Here is a 12,513-nt window from a genome sequence, read left to right as displayed (position 1 = left end):
TGTGATTGAACGACAACAGATACACAACTACAGTTACAGATGTTCACATCGATTTCAGACACACATCAAGACACAACCTTCTTCCAGTTTTTTCCATTTATTTTTTTAAAACAGACTTTTTTTCCTCTGTTTTCGTCCACTGACCTTTTATTGGTGTAAAAACTGACTATATCTCTTCACATTGATGAACAATTGTTCTTTTCCTCTCAAAACTAAACCTCACCTGTGCCATTCAACTTAAATTCAAACCAAATCAGCCAAACTAGACAACTAGTGGACAGCAGTGTTTGAGAGAGAGAGCAGCACAAAAAGACCTAGACTCAAAGATGGAGAGATCATCCAAGGGACAAGCAGACAATCACAGATGGAAGACAAGGGTGAAGAGAGAGTGATGAAATGGTGTGCAACCGTTGGACTGTCCCAGCACAGACGATGAACTGCATGCCAAGGTATGTGTCTGTGTGTGTCTGTGTGTGTCTGTGTGTGTGTGTGTGTCTGTGTGTGTGTGTGTGTGTGTAAGACAGACAGGGGCATATGGTTAATGTATAAGCTTTTGTGTGAGAAAGCACGTGTAGTATATCTGAATTTGTGTGTGTGCACGTTGTTTGTATTACTCACATTGTGGGGACTGAAAACTGTTTACACAGTCACATCGTGGGGACCAGATGCTCATTGAATTTTAGAGTGACGACTTGGTTTAGGGTTAGGTTTATGGTTAAGGTTAGGTTAAGTCTCCAGGAAATTAATGTAAATCAGTTTAAAGTCCCCACAGAGAATAAAAATAAACGTGTGTGTGTGTGTGTGTGTGTGTGCGTGTGTGCATGTGTGCGTGTGTGTGTGTGAGCGTGTGTGTCTGTGTGAGGATGCTCCAGGCTCACATATGAAAGCAATCGTCTCCTAGTGAAGGTGAGATAGACTCCACCGCACTGTATTAACACGAAGATAAATGGACCAATTATAAAGGCTTCACAACACACTAACAGGCTGATACTCGTCCTCTGTCTGTGTGTATGTGCATGCATGTGTGTTTCAGTGCCATTCACATCTGTGGATGTTTATCACATCATTGAGGAGAGACAGAATGGGGGAAATTAAGATGAAGAGGGAGAACGGGGAGTTAACGAGAATGATTGTGTTCTTCCAGCCGACCATGTCTGTCTTGGCTACTGGAGGGATGATGTTTGACTCATCTTCAGGAACCAAAAACAGCAACTAATATCTGCGTGCCCTTAAGTTGACGCAAATCGTCTCTGTACCTGCAGGTCTACCAAAATGGATCCATGTTCACCAAAAAGGTCCATGTACATCTGCCCACCTTCTGTACCCCGTAAAAATCCACTTAACCTTGCATAATACCACACTACTGATGGCCCTGCTGATTTTTTGCACAGTCTTTTCAGCGAACACAGAATAAAATCATAGTAATGGTGGCAAACACCTGTCCCTCTAAAGAAACATTTACTAGTGCAGTGTAAGATCAGATACTGGTTTCACTTTTGCAACAGTGAGTGCGTTTTGCAGGCTTTGTCCTGCCACAGGGGACATCAGATCAAAAAACACTGATGTGCTTTGTCCAAATTCATTATTTTAGCATTTCATTTCAAGAGGACTTGAAAGAAGTAAGAGGAGTAAGAGAGAGTAATTTGTAAATTACATTTGAAAATAACTAAACCAAAATGACTACAACCTGGAGCTGTATTAATGATGCCCGCTGCATGTTGTACTGATTCCAACTGTTAAAGGACGGTATATAACTCAACTGTTACCAGCACACACTTTTTTTTTTTTGTTTTTTTTTGACTATACATAAACTAATACATTTCCTGTCAGACCACCATGTTTTGTAGTCCACGGCCAAGTTCAGAAAAATCTTTACTATTAGAAAATATTAAGCAAACCGCTCTTGATTTCACACTAAACTCGCTATTCAAAAGCAGCCTGAAAGCCCTGTTCATTTTCTGCATAAACAACATCAGGTGACTGACTGCTGGAGCATGACTTAATCATTAGTAAGAACAACGAGAGCATGTGTTGAAATAATTCTGGCTCTTCGACAAAAAGCCATAAGTACAAGACTGTTTGAATTTTAAAAACCGTTGAGAACAACTGGAACTTGGAGGTTTAACTCTGTCGAAGTTGATGAATAATTTCATCAATTTAAATAAATTCCCTGTTGGATCTGGATCAATTCAGCAACTGTGGTGCAGTGTTCTTGTTCCTGACCTCAACAAAAAAGCCTTGTGAATCTGCCAGAACTCTGATTTCAGTGCTCTGTCTACTGTCTTTTTCATAGCAACAGCCAACGAGAGTGCAGTATTAGAGCCATTCCACCTACCAAACTGCAGAAACATTTGGCATTTGGTTATGTGACGGTGAAACACTTGCAGTCAATAGCAAAAAAAAAAAAAAACACGCACACATACATTCAATTTTCAGACCTTTCTGTGTTTAGTAGCTTCGGAAGTATCTTTAACAGCATATATCTGCAGCAAAGAAGCCCACTGTTACTTCATGATCTAGCATCTCCTGTCACTTTTATTGTTTGAGTTACAGAGAAATGGAGAGGAGGCTATGAGGACAGAAGAAGCTGTAGCAAACTAACAGTATATGCTGTGGCCTGTTCATGGCTGGTATAGTCATAAGGCTTGGGGGTAAATTTAATCCCCTAGATGAAACTAACAAATTGTTAAACCAGACTACCTGTGACTGATCTGATCTGCCTTCAGAAGAATCGGGAGTCATAACACCTTCCATTTATTTATTATGTGGTGTTATTACATTTGTGATAATTAAATCATAAGTGAATTACAGTGCTCTGAACTGGTCTTAAATTTCTCCCTGCATATCAATTTTTGTGTCACTGCTGCTTTTTTTCTAATATGACAGCATTCTTTATTGACATGTCTTCATCCTCTCTGGGTTTGTTGTTTTTGTTCAACAGCGTAACAACAACTTTAGAAGGATGGATGATTGTGGCTGATGCAGAGTGAGACAGATGTACATCTGCCTATACATCTGTCTACGTGTGCACTGCCATGAAAGAAAGATGGAAAGCAAGAAAAAAATAAAATAAATAAGATGAATCACCAAAATCCCGCCAATGATTTTTCATTATTGCTTTCATGAGTAGAGTGGTGTTTACCGAGGCTGTAAAGATGGAGAGGAGACAACTGTGGCTTTGAGGCTGGAGTGTGTGTGTATTATCTCAGAGTAGGCACATATTTACTACTCTATAATTAGTGTGTGTGTGTGTGTTTTTTTTTTATAAAAGTATTTAATTGTTAGACAAAACATCAGATTAAAAATCAAAACCAGAACTTGGTCGGGATTTTAAGACAAGCACATAAGATCAAAAACACACTGGAGTCCTTACTTGCCAACATGTTAAATAAAAACTTTAACTTAACTGGACATTTCTGATCCAAACATTTGGGAAAAATATGGGATATCAAATTAAAACAAACAAAAGAGTCTCAAGAAAAGTTGCTGCTTGTAATAAAAAAATGAGTAAACAAATATTTTTAAAAAATGCTGATTTGAACATTTGACCCTTTAGGATCTGAAGATACAAGAAGAGATGGGGCTTAAGAAGGCCAAGCTGTCGCTCATAAACTACTTTAAAATGGGACTCGAACTGGTGACCCCATGGGTCTGACCATGTGGAAAACAGTTTACAGGTTTGAATCCCAGCAGCTAAACGGAGCCACTAAGGCCCATATGGATTCAGTTGGCCATCAAAGGGCAGAGAGGGAAAAATAAACACTTTTTATATGATTTCTCTCTCAGAAAGCCTCCATCTCCTAGCTAGTGTTACAGGATCAAAACATTCTGCTGAATCTGAGTTTTTGTCAGTTGCTCACAATGCATTTGTGCTTGTGTGCAAACGGATGATTATATGTGTAAATCTGCATGAGTGCGCGTGCACCCTTTCCTGTGTATCAATCCTGACTGATGTGGCATGTCCACGTAGTGTTTATGTTATGCTGAAATTACACAGGGCAGAGATGAGGAGTGATGGAGAACCAGATCAGCATAGAGAGGACTCACACACAAAGAAAAAGAAATAAAATGAGTAAATGAAAAACATGAGATAGGCAGAGCGACAAAGGGGAGGAGTGAAGGAAAAGAAAGGAGCAGATTATTTTGGTTTTCCTGTTTGAGGTCAGGGAAAGCTGGGAAACACAGTTTGTAAATCTGATTCTGAAGGTCAGATTTTATTACATTACATGACATTATAGCCACATGTTTTCAGTGGTGAAATGTAATTTTTTCTGCATTTCACAGTTGTTTGCATCAAAAAAATAAACACATTTTTCTCATCTGATAATTATTACGCATCACTCAATGAAAATTGGAGAGATTCTACCTGGATACACTCGCATATTAGAAATAATGACAAACAGATCACAGACCTGCGGCAATCCTACCAGGCATGACTGGACTGAACATGATTTATCCCTGACTAAAGTCGGGTGTTGGTTATTAGTAACCAGGGTCCTATGACGATCTTTAACACAGAGTGAAAATGGCAGAGTCCTATGGTTCAAACTCTGGTGTGAAAAGTCAATCACACACTGGAGTGGACAAAACATCAACGATGAAACAGCCTGAAAATCGTTTATTATTAAGTTTTTCATTCAAAAACTAAATGACATTTTAAACCATTTTCTGATGGTGAACAGCAGCAAAGAGATCTGCATCTGCCATATATTCCCTGTATGTAGGATCTAATGGACCAACTTTAACCACTGCTGAAAAGAGAAAATGTTGACCTCATTTAAAAATACAGCATTATGAGTGGTGTTTGAAAGCATTTAACACACACACACACACTGAACAACCAAGTGCTTCAAGTTATCACAGTCAGTGTTTTGCTTGAAGAAACACATATTTCTCCAATACTTTGCAAACTTGTTTCACCTCCAAGTTATTTTTATTGACTGAAATCCAGCTGCCACATTCAGATAGAGAACATTAATTTCCAGCAAGAACACAAATGCCTGTCAAGCCCTCAGGTGTCATAACTCAGTGTTACGGCCCCGGCCTCTCCGTGCTGTCTCCGTCGGCATCGCGCTGTGGTTCATTGTGTTATCCTCATGTTGTGGCTGTGTACTGTTGGTTGTGTGCGCATCGACCATGAGAATCAACGTCCGACCGTGTCCAGTGGAGATGTCTTTTGGGTGCTTGCCGTTGGCTGAGGGATCCGCGACTCTGCAGCTGTGGCGTCATCGTCTATGGACCGCGCCTCCTCACCTGATTGGCCCAGCACCTGAGCTTCCCACCAACCGGCTACGTCTACAGCTCCGCACGCCAGTACTTAGGGAGTGCTGATTCACAGTCCCACAGAGAGAGGCAGACCCTGGAGTTACCCGTTCCGACGCTTTGATTATTGTTACACAGTGTGTTATGTTATGAGCCGACCAAAAAGGGGGTTGTTTGCCTCATGGTATGTTCTGTATTGTGTGTGTATCCTGTGATATGTATGTGCTGTATTAGGGGGTGCAGGCTGGCCCAGGTGCGATATTCCACCGGCCCAGTTGCGAGGCACCAATTTTGGAACTGTTTGAAGCGTGTTGGCTGAGACATGATAGCCCTTTTGTTAGGAGGCGTTTTTGGGTTCTCAGCTTGTAGCTGAGAATTGAACGCGGTGTTACGGGACTACGTTCCCACCTTATGGTCGCCTGTTGTGTTCAGGTTGTATTGCTTTTGTTGTTTTTGTGTTTGTTTTTACTTTTACCAGCTATGGGTGATATGACAAATTCTGGTGCTTTTTGGTCCCTTATTAGCCATTGGCTTTGTTCCATTTTGTTTGCCGTGTGATTTATGTTGGCACCAGAACTTGTCCTTCTCTTAGTTATTGCTATTCTTTTATTGGAAAGCCTAATTTCCTCTGGATCAGTAAATAAATACCCACTTGCCTTTTAAACACCTTGGCTCTTATGTTCCTCCCTCCTTACCTCTAGCTTTTTGGGTTGTAACACTCAGAAATGCTGCATTTGGTATAGGTCTAAGGCAATTTTGGGCCACAAGTTTTAAGAGAAGTTCTGATAAACTGAATAAGTGCATAGCAGCAAGACATTTGGTTGGACTGAGGTCACAGATGTTAAAAACTAGACACTTGAACACTGTGACCCTGCCTGAAGGATTCCTGAAGTGATGTCCTTTCTGAAATCTGCACTATATCCTCCATCATCCACACCAAACCAAACAAGCATCCCAGCCATCATAAACACTAAATGCAGGAAATTTAAAAAAGACGAAGGCAAAATGACAGCAGGGACCATGTGTGTACAAATACAGGAAATGCCAGCTTTCTCCTACAAGTGCTGCTCATGCATAAAAGATTTCGGGTTCACAAATGTCTTATGTGCAGCCCTCTGTATGACAACTGGTAAACACAGACACACACCTCAACTGGAGCCATGCTCAACCACATAAAGAACAAGCTACAACAAAACTACAACATAGTTCAAGGCACAAAGGCAACTGACTTTACAAAACAGAGCCACACTCAGAGACAGAAACCAACTTCAAACGTGCTGTGATAAATAAAGAGTAAATGAAAGACTGTAGCTGGCTGAGCAGTCAGTCCAGTGGTTCTCAATCTAAGAGTCTATGAGTTATGATTATTAGAAGAACTCAAAAGGCCAAACGTAGCATGAAGACAGAATGAAGTAAGGGCATTATGACAAATATTAAGAACATCATCAACAACAAATATACAAATGAGTTAGGAGGAGGTGTAAGTTGATCACACATAGGTTGAATCCTTATCTTACAGTTAGAGGCCTGACTGGCTAGACAGAGATCAAGGAAGAGAAAAAAAAAAAAATTCCATGTGAAAACTGTTTCTGGTTACCAGCATGAAAGTAAAAACTGCTTATAAATGATTACTTAAGTCATTAGGAGTCACTTCGGTTAGCAGGGAGGATGTGGTGTGTTTGGGGCTCACATCTTTCATATAGTGTACAAGCTTTGCAGCACGTTTTTGGCCTTGGATATCCTCGCTGTGTTCTCACTAATGATCTAATGCTAAACAAAAACACTATAAAAGCAATGCTCATGAAAAGCAGCAACATCAAAATGGGCTTAAACGAGCACTGCTGTGTTCTGCCCCGAGTTTGGAATTCTGTCCACATGTTCCCATTTGATCCCTGTTATTGCAGTCATTGAAACACAAATCCCAGTGACATTCCCACAACCACATGACTGGGGAATGCCTCAGGGTTAGACATAGAGTTTGCCAGTTTGCATGCATGCACTACTGAACAACTGCGTGTTTGTGTTTCTGTTCTGCCAGCAGCCTTCTATGGGGTTTGGTCAGGAGTGGTAACAAACTTCCAGCCTAACAGTATGCATCCTCCTGGTGGAGGTGAGCCCTGTGGGCCTTCTGGATGAGATGGGCCTCCTGGATGAGTTGCCTTATTCTTTAGCTGTAGCTCTGCCCTGTAGTTTATTATACTGCGTTTCTGAAAACAGAAGACATTCCATGTGACCGAGTTGGTCACCAGTGTCAAGGTCAATTGATCTTCACAAAGATTTTAGCAAAACTTGCATAATTTAAATGTTACTGACTGCTTTAAGATCTGTAATGGCTAAATCTGTTTCTCAGGAAGTAGTTTTCAGTACAGGGAAACACACGACAACACCAAATCTGTAAGAAAAACGGGTGAAAAGGAAAGAGCAATTGCTATAATATGGAAAGTCAACTTGACTCAACTGGCTGGAGACAAGACTTGGACTTGTTTTGATTGACTAGAGACTCGACTGGGTCCTAATTTGGACTTGTCTGGACTGACTTGATTTGAGAAAAGGTACATATGTATGGGGGCAAGTACAACAAAGGTCTTGAGTCAATTCAGAGACGACAAATCTTTCACATAAATACACAGAAAGCCAAAATAAAAAGAAAAGAATCAATGTGTCCCAAAAGTGTAAAAATCAAAATGATTTAGGCGAACTTTGAGTCACCAAGCAGAGTGACTGGAACGGAGACAAAACACAAACCCGGGCTCAGGACCAGGCCTTCCTGTACCCTGCTGGGTGAGTGTTTGTGTGAACTCCACTAGTCGTTTCACATGGGCTGTTGTCAAATGTCTCTGTTACAGTACAGACGCATATCACTGCCTGGCAAATGTGTGTGCAGCCGGATCACAATGTGGTGTTGTTATAAACAAATGGGCCTGTCACTCTAATATATGAAACAAATATGAACATACTCAGAGACTAATAAACAAATGGCACCATGCAGCACTGACTTAAAATAGTAAATCATAGGCTAAAACGTTGATGACACCTGAGCATTACACCCATGTGTGATTGTTGAAAATTTTACAAACCAGGGACCAGTCTTCTCCTGGCTGCAGGGATTTGCTCCCATTCAGTCATAAAAGCATGAGTGACGTTAGGTGATAAGGCCTGGCTCATGGTCACTGTTCCCATATATCCCAAAGGCTTGGATGTGGTTAGGGCTCTGTTCAGGCCAGGCAAGTTCAACACCAAACTGGAAAAATCAGTTCTTTATGGAGCTGGCTTTGTGCACAGTGAACTGTAGCGCTGACACAGGAAGCCATTAAAATTGCAGACGCGTCCACAAACTTTCGACCGCATGGCGTATGCTAGTGCATAAATTAAACACACAAGCGGCGCACACACAATAGGTTTGCTGTACAGTAATGAAAAGTTACCTCATTCATTCATCTTGTTCTCTCTTCTCCCATTCTCCTAAAGTGTCCTGTCTTTGTTTCCATCCATTTTTCAAAGCTGGGTCAGATTAGGTGGTAAACAGTCCAGCACAGGGAAAACATAACGATGCTCACTGAGCTATTGTGATGGATTAGCTGGCTGATTAGCTGATGGATTAGCTGGCTGGCTGGTGTTTTAGCCTGCCAGCTGCAGTAGGTTACCAAATAGCCCTGTGAATATTCCTCATGTCACCAAGCTTTTAAAACTAAATGTTTCGTGAAGACACGGACGGATTTCGTTGTGCCACTTTCTAGTGTTACTGGACTTTTATGTCTCTCTCTCTTAAGGTTTCCTTTCCCATTTTGCTCTCTATATTTTTTCCCCCTTTGGCACCTACAGTAAAAAGTCATCGTTCTCCATTACACTGACATGACTGGACCAACCTCTGTGCGCACACTACTGCCAAGAATATTACTAAATACAAAGGGTTTTATAAGAGGAATACAGTACTCTTTGTGAACTCTGTCTCTCCAGTGTACTGTATTACTACAGATTCATTTACAACTCGCCTCACTCTCTCAACACATACACACACTCACACTTGCGAGCTTGATTCACACATGTTGCTGTAATAATTTGGGGGTGAATAAAGGCTTTTTATTGAGGTTTAATGATGTGTTCACTCTGAGCGGCTCTCTAATAGTGACACAGAACAGAGGGCTGGCACAGGGATCAGCCTTTAGTTGGGTGACTCACACCTAAACACACATTCACTCAAACATGTGTTGGAGTAAGTCGCTGGCCCTCGCCTGACAGTCTGTCAGTATACGAGTGGGAAAAGTCCTGTCTCTCTCACTGTTAGCATGGACTTCACATGCTCCTTTCGTACTCTCGCACTCTCTTCGTGTGTTTGTAAAAAGAACACACATGTGCAAGACCCTCAGGGCGTATTCAACAAGAATCTGAGCCAAAGGAGATGGCTGCAGGCACTGTGACAAGCTAAATGGCCGTTAACATGGAAAAGGTGTCATGCAGAGGACAGCAATAATGGCTTTGCAGCACAAACGCTCTGGTGTAACACCTGTTGCATGCAGATCATGTTTAAATCTAGGGCTGTGACTATTCATTTACAAATTGTGTGTGTGTATGAGTCACTCAATCTTTAATATAAAACAGAGAAAATCCACAAATCCTCAAGTTTGAAACTAGGATCCAATAATGTTTGACCTTTTTGCTTCCTAAATGAGTTAAACAATAAAAATCAAAACATGGGTTGAAGAATTCTAGTATGTCTATAAAAGTGTTGTCTCAGATTTACATTGCATTTTGTAATAGATTTAAAGGGTAAGACACGTGGAAATCAGTTTGAAACGCTAATACAGAGGAGAGAGCTACGCTCAAACAAATGTCAACAAGTACAACTCCAACCTGGCTGTTGTTACTGAAGAGCTGAAGCAACGTGAAAATGTTTTTTTCTTGTTTTTGCCATTAAGGCTCTTACAAAATTTCAATCATCCAAAGTTTTTATGGATTCTTAAGGTCTAAGTGTCATTAGATTCACTAATTGACTTTTAACCATATAATAGTCTATCTGCACAGAACACACAGGCCATCTGCAGCACATTCCAGCCATAAGCACTGCTAATGTGTGTGTGTCTTGTAAAGTAAGGCAACCATCTTGGAGGTTAAGGAGTTGTGCTGTTTACTTTCAGGTGCCTGGGAAAAGACCCAGGGTTCACAAGCAGTTCACATGTCCCTCGTAAGATGCTGCTAAGGGGCCCGTGAGGTATTCATGACATGCTGCTATAGAGCCCCCCCCCCACCACTAAAACAAATCATTAGAACCCTGCAAAAACCTTATATGACTCCAAAGAGTCAATTTTTGAGGAAATGAGTCTTATTTTCGCATCGATGCTGCTGCATTTTCTGACACTACAGAAGTCAAGGGTCAGCCTCAGTGCAGGTACTTTCTTTACCTTTCATTTCTACTAATCTCTTAGTTGAGGTTGTTAAGATGATTTGGATATTCACAGTTTGGTTAAATCAAGTAGTGGCTTCAGAATAGGGATAATCAACAACAAATTAGTTTAATGATACTGACAATAGGACCATTACATTGTCATGCTGATATTTTCTTGCTCCTTATCACTGCATTTTGCTTTATTACATTATTGGTATTTGTCATGGAAAGTGAAAAGCCTGCAAAGCCTCAAAAGGAGATTAGTGTCATATTGTGTGACCACTGTAGATATTGAACCCTTGACCTTGCAATTGCAGCAGAGTTTCCAAACCACCAGGCTGGTTCTGCATGTGTAGGCCTGGAGAGGTTTTGGTGTCAGTTTGGGTGACAGGAGGGCCTTTGTGCAGCATTGAGGGCTGCCTGGGAAATTGTAGGTTAAATAGTGCTTGGGGGCTCATAAGATTGCCCCTGATTGGCTCACAGGGAGTTCATAGCGTGGTGTAGAGGGTTCATAATGTAGTGATTAGGGTTCATAAGGCTGATGTTACAGGCGCAGGAAGGTCAAGAAAACCAGAAAAGGCTAATGGTGGGTCCCTACTTGTAGCCTCATTCTGACCTAAGGGAAAAGAATCCGAAAACAACTGTTTGATTCACCTCATTTCCATTCATTTATGTTAACAATTGTCTGCTTTGGTGTACTTCCATGGTGGCCATCCATGAATATAAAATGCCCTTTACCTCATTATCTTCTGATTCTGACTGATTCATTCTCTCAATCGCATACACATTTATTTAATCTTATCTCTTATTTTCAGTCACTCTCTCCTCTTCCACTCATCACCTCCTGCTTTTGATGGGAAACTTTGGGTCGATGTGTTTAACACACCCACAAATGTATGGTCTTTCTTTCTAAAGAGGGCCCCCTGTTTCTGCTGAGACCCCAACACGGTCATTAAAATCCTCCCATAACCGTCTTTTAAACACTCCTCACTCTTTTCTCTTTACCTCCACCTTCACGTCGTTCTTGTCCTTCTCCACTTTAGTCTTGTTTACCCCCCCCCCCCCCCCCCCCCCATATCTTTGTTTTGTTTTTTTTTACCCTCCCACCTCTTTATCATCCATCTTGAACCCCTCCCCTGTATTCTCCTCCAACTTTCTCCCTCTCTTGCCCTTTTCACCTCTTCCATCCTGGAGGTGAAGAGTGCAGAGGGAAAATGCCACTGTTGTTCTTTTTGTCTTGCACTTTACTTTTCTCATTTCCTTCCACATACTTTCCTTCCATCATGGCCCACTTCGCAATTTCTCTTTGTCCGCTTTCTCCGCCTTAAAGCCCAGGGGTGAATAGTGCAGAGGAGAGTGTTTTTGCTACAGGAGTCATGGTCATTACTGAGCTATGGCCAATCACCCGAGGGAAGGGGGTGAGACAGAAGAGGACGAGAAGAAAAAAGAGCCTTCATAGCGTCCATGCAACTGTCAAGCTTACTTTTTGTGACTCTTTCAAATATGACAAAAATTACAATTTCAATCAAGCAGGTTGAACCAACAAAGAATCAGGAATCGACACAGGTCAAGTGAACTTACTGTTAATGCTTAGATTCAATCTCAAGTGGATATGGTCCCCAGATGATGAATCCTAATGACTTTTGGTCCTGCCTCAAAAGGAGCATTCAAAACCTCACAGAGCAGCCAGTATGGATTATTTTGAAAATCGTTCCTGAACCCCCTTTGCGAGTCCTGATCCCAAACCTAGATTATAAATACACTCCAGCTTTTTCCAGTCAAGGCAATGACCTTGCCAGATCATAGATTTATTTTAGCTCAATTTCTGAGGATTAAATCAAGGTGAGTTATGAAATTATCTGTCTCCA

This window comes from Mastacembelus armatus, chromosome 18 (genome assembly GCF_900324485.2).
Source record: "Mastacembelus armatus chromosome 18, fMasArm1.2, whole genome shotgun sequence".
Lineage (NCBI taxonomy): Eukaryota > Metazoa > Chordata > Actinopteri > Synbranchiformes > Mastacembelidae > Mastacembelus > Mastacembelus armatus.
This window is presented reverse-complemented; position numbering follows the sequence as displayed.